The sequence below is a fragment of the Schistosoma mansoni genome, chromosome 3 (genome assembly GCF_000237925.1).
Source record: "Schistosoma mansoni strain Puerto Rico chromosome 3, complete genome".
Taxonomy (NCBI): Eukaryota; Metazoa; Platyhelminthes; class Trematoda; order Strigeidida; family Schistosomatidae; genus Schistosoma; species Schistosoma mansoni.
Genome location: NC_031497.1, coordinates 27,275,923 through 27,282,687, shown reverse-complemented (window position 1 = coordinate 27,282,687; position 6,765 = coordinate 27,275,923). Strand labels below are relative to the sequence as shown.

General features: G+C 36.9%; 1 non-coding gene across 1 annotated transcript; it reads right to left on the bottom strand.

Annotated features, from left to right (window-relative positions):
* Nucleotides 1-5,418: 5,418 nt before the first annotated feature.
* Smp_tRNA_01964_Pseudo_TTC.1.1 lies at nucleotides 5,419-5,490 on the bottom strand. The gene has a single exon. It is a non-coding gene (tRNA).
* Between the last annotated feature and the right edge of the window lie 1,275 nt (nucleotides 5,491-6,765).

Below are 6,765 nucleotides of genomic sequence, written 5' to 3'. Positions count from 1 at the left end.
CACCATCAAAAAGGTACAAGTATTTATAAATAGTTGTCTACACAAGACACTCCATGTCCGCCGGACAGATAACGTCAGTGGCAGCCTAATGTGAAAGAACAAATTGTCTTCCAGTTGAAAGGAATTAGGAAAAAACTCTTTAAGCAGATATGATACTGATTGTGGAACTCATCAAAATGCATCACGAGGCAAACTCTTTCATCGAATCCTGAATGGGAAACTAAGAAGTAAACAAAAGAATATATAAGGGAGGGAATTAGCCTCAAACATCAAAAGAATGAACAGCACTTCGAAACAACTGGAAAGGAGAGCCCGAAAGAGAATCGGTTGGAGAATCCTTGTCAGTGGCTTACGCTCTATGACGGTTAACATACGCCAGCATACAAATAAGTATCCAACTGGCTATTAAGAATTCACACATATGGAGCATATTCAACAATGGTTGAATTTAAGGGATCTAGTAAGCTTGGATAGTTGGACATCTATTATCACACATCACGGGACATCATATTTAGTCTTAAAATTTAAACTACTGATTTCACTCATTATAGTAGTATTATAACTGACGATTGAATAAAAAAATTGAAATCAAATTATATTGTTCTGATATTTTATAAACATTTGGACTATCATTTTATCGAAATTGTCCTTTCTCACTACTTCCATCATTCAATTTAAATAAACTGACCATAGAAATGATACTGCAAAGTTCATCATTAATTGAAATCAATGTCATAGTTCTGTTGAAAATGAATGTGAAAACAAAAAGATCGATAGAATTCGATCAGCACTAAGAAGGACTTGATACGCATGACATTGATCACCACCCAGTGATCAATCAATTGTGATTACATCTCAGTCATACACCAGTTCCCTCAAGATTACAGGTACACCTTGCTGACGAGTGTCAAGTAGCACGAAACCCGGTTTCAGGGTTTCCTTTTGACCACCTCCAACCACCATCTTATACGTAAATAAGAAAACAAAATTTTTAAATGACATTTTCTTGAACTGTCACTGATGAATCAATTGTGATTATATCTCAGTCCTACAGGAGGTCGGTTGCGGCCCGGATAGCTCAGTGGTAACGTCTCTGACTGTGAAGCTTGGTGACACGGGATAGAAGAATTGGTAGGAAGCCCTTATTGGCTAACTAATTCGAAAAATATGGACACAATTCAATCACGGATATATGATAGGTAGAATTTCATTATCTTCTGCTCATTCAGTTATTTTCATAGTTTGATACACAAAATTGATCTTAGCTAGACAACCATTAGAAACAAGGAAACACTGTACGGTCACTTCTTTCTAATATAGAACTCATTAGTGGTGCATTTCCATGATTTTAACACTAGGGACCCAACTCAGGACCTTCAGTCTTTTGAAGGAACGATTACCCTAAGACATCTAAGCGGGAGTCTAGACACGTTAGTGTCTAACTTTGATCAATTCATAATATTGCAAAACTCTCATCGATTGACTGAGGCGGATAACTATCTATTCTATCCCAAGACAACTTCTACTTAATAAGTTATTCGGCGTCAACATTGACGATTAAATAACCATTTGGTTATGTTCCTACCTTTCTGGAAGAGAACAGTACACCGCGTTTGGAGGAAAATGTTTAACGTCTCTAATGTCTCATGAAAGTGTGCCACAAGGAGTTGTTCTTTCATCTCTTCTTTTCTCTTTTTTTTCTGCACTATCTGCCATCTTCCACTGAAAGCACTTTTGTGAAATATGAGGACGATCTCACTGTATGCATGCCGTTTTCTACCTCTTTACACCCCATAGAAATGAGTTTTTGTTTCGTATTGCATGATGGTCTATTGTTAATGGTCTCTTACTTAATCCGTTTAAATGTCGAGCTGTTAAATTTAGCCTGAGATATGAACAGCATCTAAACACCATGTTGTAATCCCATAATACCTGTACCATTGGAGATTCTTTAATAAACACATTGTCGAAGATCAATTATCTTCGTGTTACTTTTCCCTCTGCTCTCTATTGGTATTCCCATGTTTTACTGCTATCGAAGAAAGTTTCCCTTCTGACTTACGAAATAAAGAGGCTGCATGCTTTCTGGACTACTCGACATTTACTCATATAATTTGTCAATTACTGAATATTACTTATGATTTTTTACTGTTCTCCATTATACTCTTCTGGGATTTTGAGAAAAGATTTTGTTGTATTGCAGAAAGTGTTGAAGTTCTGTAATACCTTACCCAGCTATTAACTGATTAAAAAATAATCAAGTGTCACTAGAATCTGATTTGTTCTCTCCCACAGTAGAATGTTGCAGACAGTGTCTGGCCAACGGATCCGAATTATTTTACGTAGACAACTGTTGATAAACACCTGTATCTTCTGGATGATGACTTTCGTAGTTCTCCAGGTTTCCGCCCCATACAGTAGAACTGTCTTGACATTTGTATTGAAAATTCTGATCTTGGTGTTAGTTGAGAATTGTTTTGAGTTCCAGATGTTCTTCAGTTGTAAATTTATTGCTCTTGCTTTTCCGATCTGCGTCCTCACATCTGAATTAGATCCACCGTACTCATCAATGATGCTGCCCAGATATGTAATGGTTTTTACATTGTCGGAGAATCTTGCTTTTTCTTTCGTGTATATTGAGACCTACTGCTGTTGAGGCTATTACTATACTGTTTGTCTTCTGCATTTGTTGTTACGTGTGAGATAGAAGAGCCAAATCATTTGCGACGTCTAGATCGTCTAGCTCCATCCTAGTTGTCCACTGTATCCCATGTTTCCCCCCAGATGTTCATGTCTTCATAATCCAGTCAATCACCAGAAGAAAGACAAAGAGTGAGAGTAAGCAACTTTGCCCGACACTGGTCTTCGATATGATATTCAAATAGTTCCTTCAGTGTATAAATCTACCGAACACATCTCTCCAAATGGATACCCAAGAAATAAATATTATAATCAATTACTAATGAGAATACTATTTTTTATTAATTCAGGTTTCATGTGAATCATTCAGTACACTTTAAAGTACCATATTTCTTCAGTAAAATGTTAACCACGTCTGTTGTGAGATAGGAACTCACTGAAGACAATTGGTGAATGGTTGCTCAACTTCGTGGATCAGTTGAAGTTAGACATTAACACCGTTGGATGCCAGCTCAGTGGTCTATCGGTTAAGGGCTTTGGCTCGAGACTGGTAGGTCCTGGGTTTGAATCTCGCGAGAGCGGGTTCGTGGATGCGCATTGTTGAGGAGTCCCATAATAAAACGAAACGGCCGTCCAGTGTTTCCAGGTTTTCCATGGTGGTCTAGCTTCAATTGACTCAGGCTTTCAACTATGATAATCACAATTATAAACTATACACAAAATAAACTAGACCATGTATTGATTTGAAAATAGTCTTAGTTCAAGTAGACAGTTAATTCACTTTTTACACTTAAGTATGTATCTATGTGGATGTGTGGGGGTGTAGGGAGTGTGGGTGTGGGTGTATTTCACTGAACGTTTTCTCTATCAACATTGACCTTAATAAAACTTAATTCTGTATTTATAATTTGCTTAACTAAACACGTCCAACAGATTGTTTCTTTGAAATTAATCAATCAACAAATTGATAAACATTGAAAATTGTGTAAATTGGATAAGTGTTTCGTCTCTATATAAGACTCTTCAGTAATGTATACCCTAAACCTACTATACATCTCAGTAGTGATTGTGTTATTCTTGGCAATTATTAGTTTATGATTATGGTCCTACACCATAGAAATCAATTTTGGGATTGTGAAATATTGAATTATACGTTAATATTTATATAGTTAAGAGTATAAGCCAGTTGAAGCAAGACCACCATGGAAAACCACGATGCACAGGACAGCAGCTTCGTCCTATTGTGGGACTCTTCAGTGGTAGTGCGTATCCAGATTCCAACCCAGAACCTACCAGTTTCGCGCCAGTACACTTAACCGATAGACAACTGAGCCAGTTGGCATCCAACGGTGTTAATGTCTAACTTCAACCAATCCACGAAATTGAGCAACTATTCACTAATGTCCTCAGTGAGTTGATATCTCCCAATAGACCTGGTTAAACTCCACTGGTTACTGATTCTCACTATACGTTAATAGCTTAGAAATTTCTTTATTATAGCTAGGATACTCTCATTTGTGGTAGTGGATACACACAACTAAGGAGTCCCATGCTAGGAAGAAACGACTATTCCTTGTTAAATAATGTTTTAAGGCTGAGAAATTAAAGTCAGTCTATGATATAAACTAATCTGTGATTCAAGAGAAAACATTTTCTTTATATTAATGTGCTCACTAGTGACTAGTTTCAAGATGTATTTCCTGGAGTTCTAGTGAGAATTCCTGACCAATGCAGTTCAACTGTGTCTGTTGTGAGGCAGTTACGCATTGAAGACAATTGAGAATGGTCGCAGAATATTGTGCATTAGTTGAAGTTATACAGTGACACCGCTAGGTGTCTGCTCATTGGTCTAGAGGTCAAACGTTTGCTCGCAAGACCAAAAGTCCCGGGTTCGAGTCTAGCATGCGGGATCGTGGATGAGCACTGCTGAGTAGTCCCACGTTAGGATGAAACGGCCGTTCATTGGTGGTCCAGCCTAAATCGACTCATGAATTCAATCATTAGGATTGTTCCATGAATTTCATGGAGCAATTTGTTTGATTTTAATTAATTAGAGTCAATCAATAAGAAGTTCTAGACCTTGGTTTTAGGTCGATTCGATGCTCATCAACAAGGCCTAATTACGGCCTAAACGAGACTGATGTTCTTCATAAAATCCAAATTCCTGTTAGTCTATTCCTATATTTTACCGCAATATCTAGTTATCCTATCATTTTAACACTAGAAGGGTTTGGGTTAGAACCTATTGATCAATCGGTATCGCAAGCTGATGGAAGTTAGGAATAGAAATCATCAGATATCACTCTAGCAGTCTAAACGTTAAACAATATTATCAACCCTTAAACGTCCTGGTTTCCATCCCTAGTGGAGTTGTAGATTCAAACCTCTAAGAATTCTCATACTCAGACTAATCAACTGTTCAATACTTCCTATTTTTTCCAATGATTGTATAACTAAAGTCATTCCATGACGTAAAACTACGATATTTTAAGAAAGATTATCATAGTAACCAAATGTATTGACAAACTTCAACATAAACTATGTAGCCTTTAAATTCATTTAGTAATGTTTATTTGAATATTCCCATTGATGTTTAGGACTGCAACTGGTCAGTCTTTCATTGGTATATAAGCATACTATGACTATTGCCTCGATATAGCCTTAATTCACAAGCATTATAAGCAAAGATGGATAATGGCTAGTAGTGGAATCCAGTTTGACGTGCGTTTTGTCCTATTTGAGACTCATCAGCTGGATGTACCTGCATCTCAGAATTGATGTTCACTCTGGGACTCGAACCCAGTACCTTTCGCTTGAAACGCCATCACTTTATCCACTCAGCTACTGAATCTTGATAGCGTTTAAATGAAACATGTTTAGGTTATTGGTTATCATTAAAAAATGGTCAATTTTTAAACAAGTAACACTACTACTCATTGGTGAATCATATCATTAGTCATTAAGTAACATAAACAATCTAAATATTGAAAAGATTCAAACATACGAATACTGTTCGTACTTGTGTATTTGATTACATTACTTACGGTCAAAACATCAACAATGTACTACTTCACTTACTTTAATAACCGAATCAACATAAGATGATTCAATACAATCCAACTTATATTCATGTATTGTTGACGGGGGAAATAAACCAGATTAAGGAACGTTAGATGTATGTATAAACATGTTTTAAGGTAATTGGTTATTGTTTGTACATAATCAAATACAATTAACAGTTTACATAGTCATAGTAATAACAATACTGATAATGGGTGGAGAAGATTATACCATTGTCGTCATTCATCAATATCAGTGGTCAATTTCTGATAGGTTTGTAACGGTAAATAAATCATCAAAATAGATAGTTCTGTAAGTCTTTAGCATGTGATGCTGATCTCATTAGTTCCAATAGACACATCTCACTGAAGGTGTTCGGTCATGCATCCACATCAGATCGCCAGTGGGTGTGTCGTGCTATAACCGTTGACCGGATTAGACTAAACGTTTCTTGATATATATCGATAACCTTTCAAATATATCTTCAAACCTCTTCATTATTGACTTCTGATTTGTCTGAATTGACATACTTCGATTATAAAAATGTTACGTGTATAGAATACTCAAGCTTGCATGCCTGCAGGTCGACTCTAGAGGATCCCACAAAATGGATTTAAGTCAATCATTATAGTTACACAATCAACATACTGTTTTTTGAGAATTTACTGAGAGGTATTTCCTGGAGTTCTAGTGAGAAGCAGTGACCAGTGGAGTTCAGCTGAATCTGTTGTGAGAATAGTAACTCACAGATGACATTGGTGGATGTGTCGCTCAATTTCGTAGATCAGTTGAAGTTGGACATTAACACCGTTGGATACCGACTTAGTTGTCTAGTGGTTAAACGATGGCGCGCGAGACTGATAGGTTCTGAGTTGGAATCTCGAGAGGCGGGATGGTGGATGTGCGTTGCTGAGGTGTCCCACAATAGGACGAAGCGGTCTTCCAGTGCTTCCAGGTTTTCCATGGTGGTCTAACTTCATGTGATTCAAGATCTTTACTATCAAGATTATATAGTTGGTTAGTTTCAATAAGTCCAATGAATACTAATACCAGGTCCCTAATGGA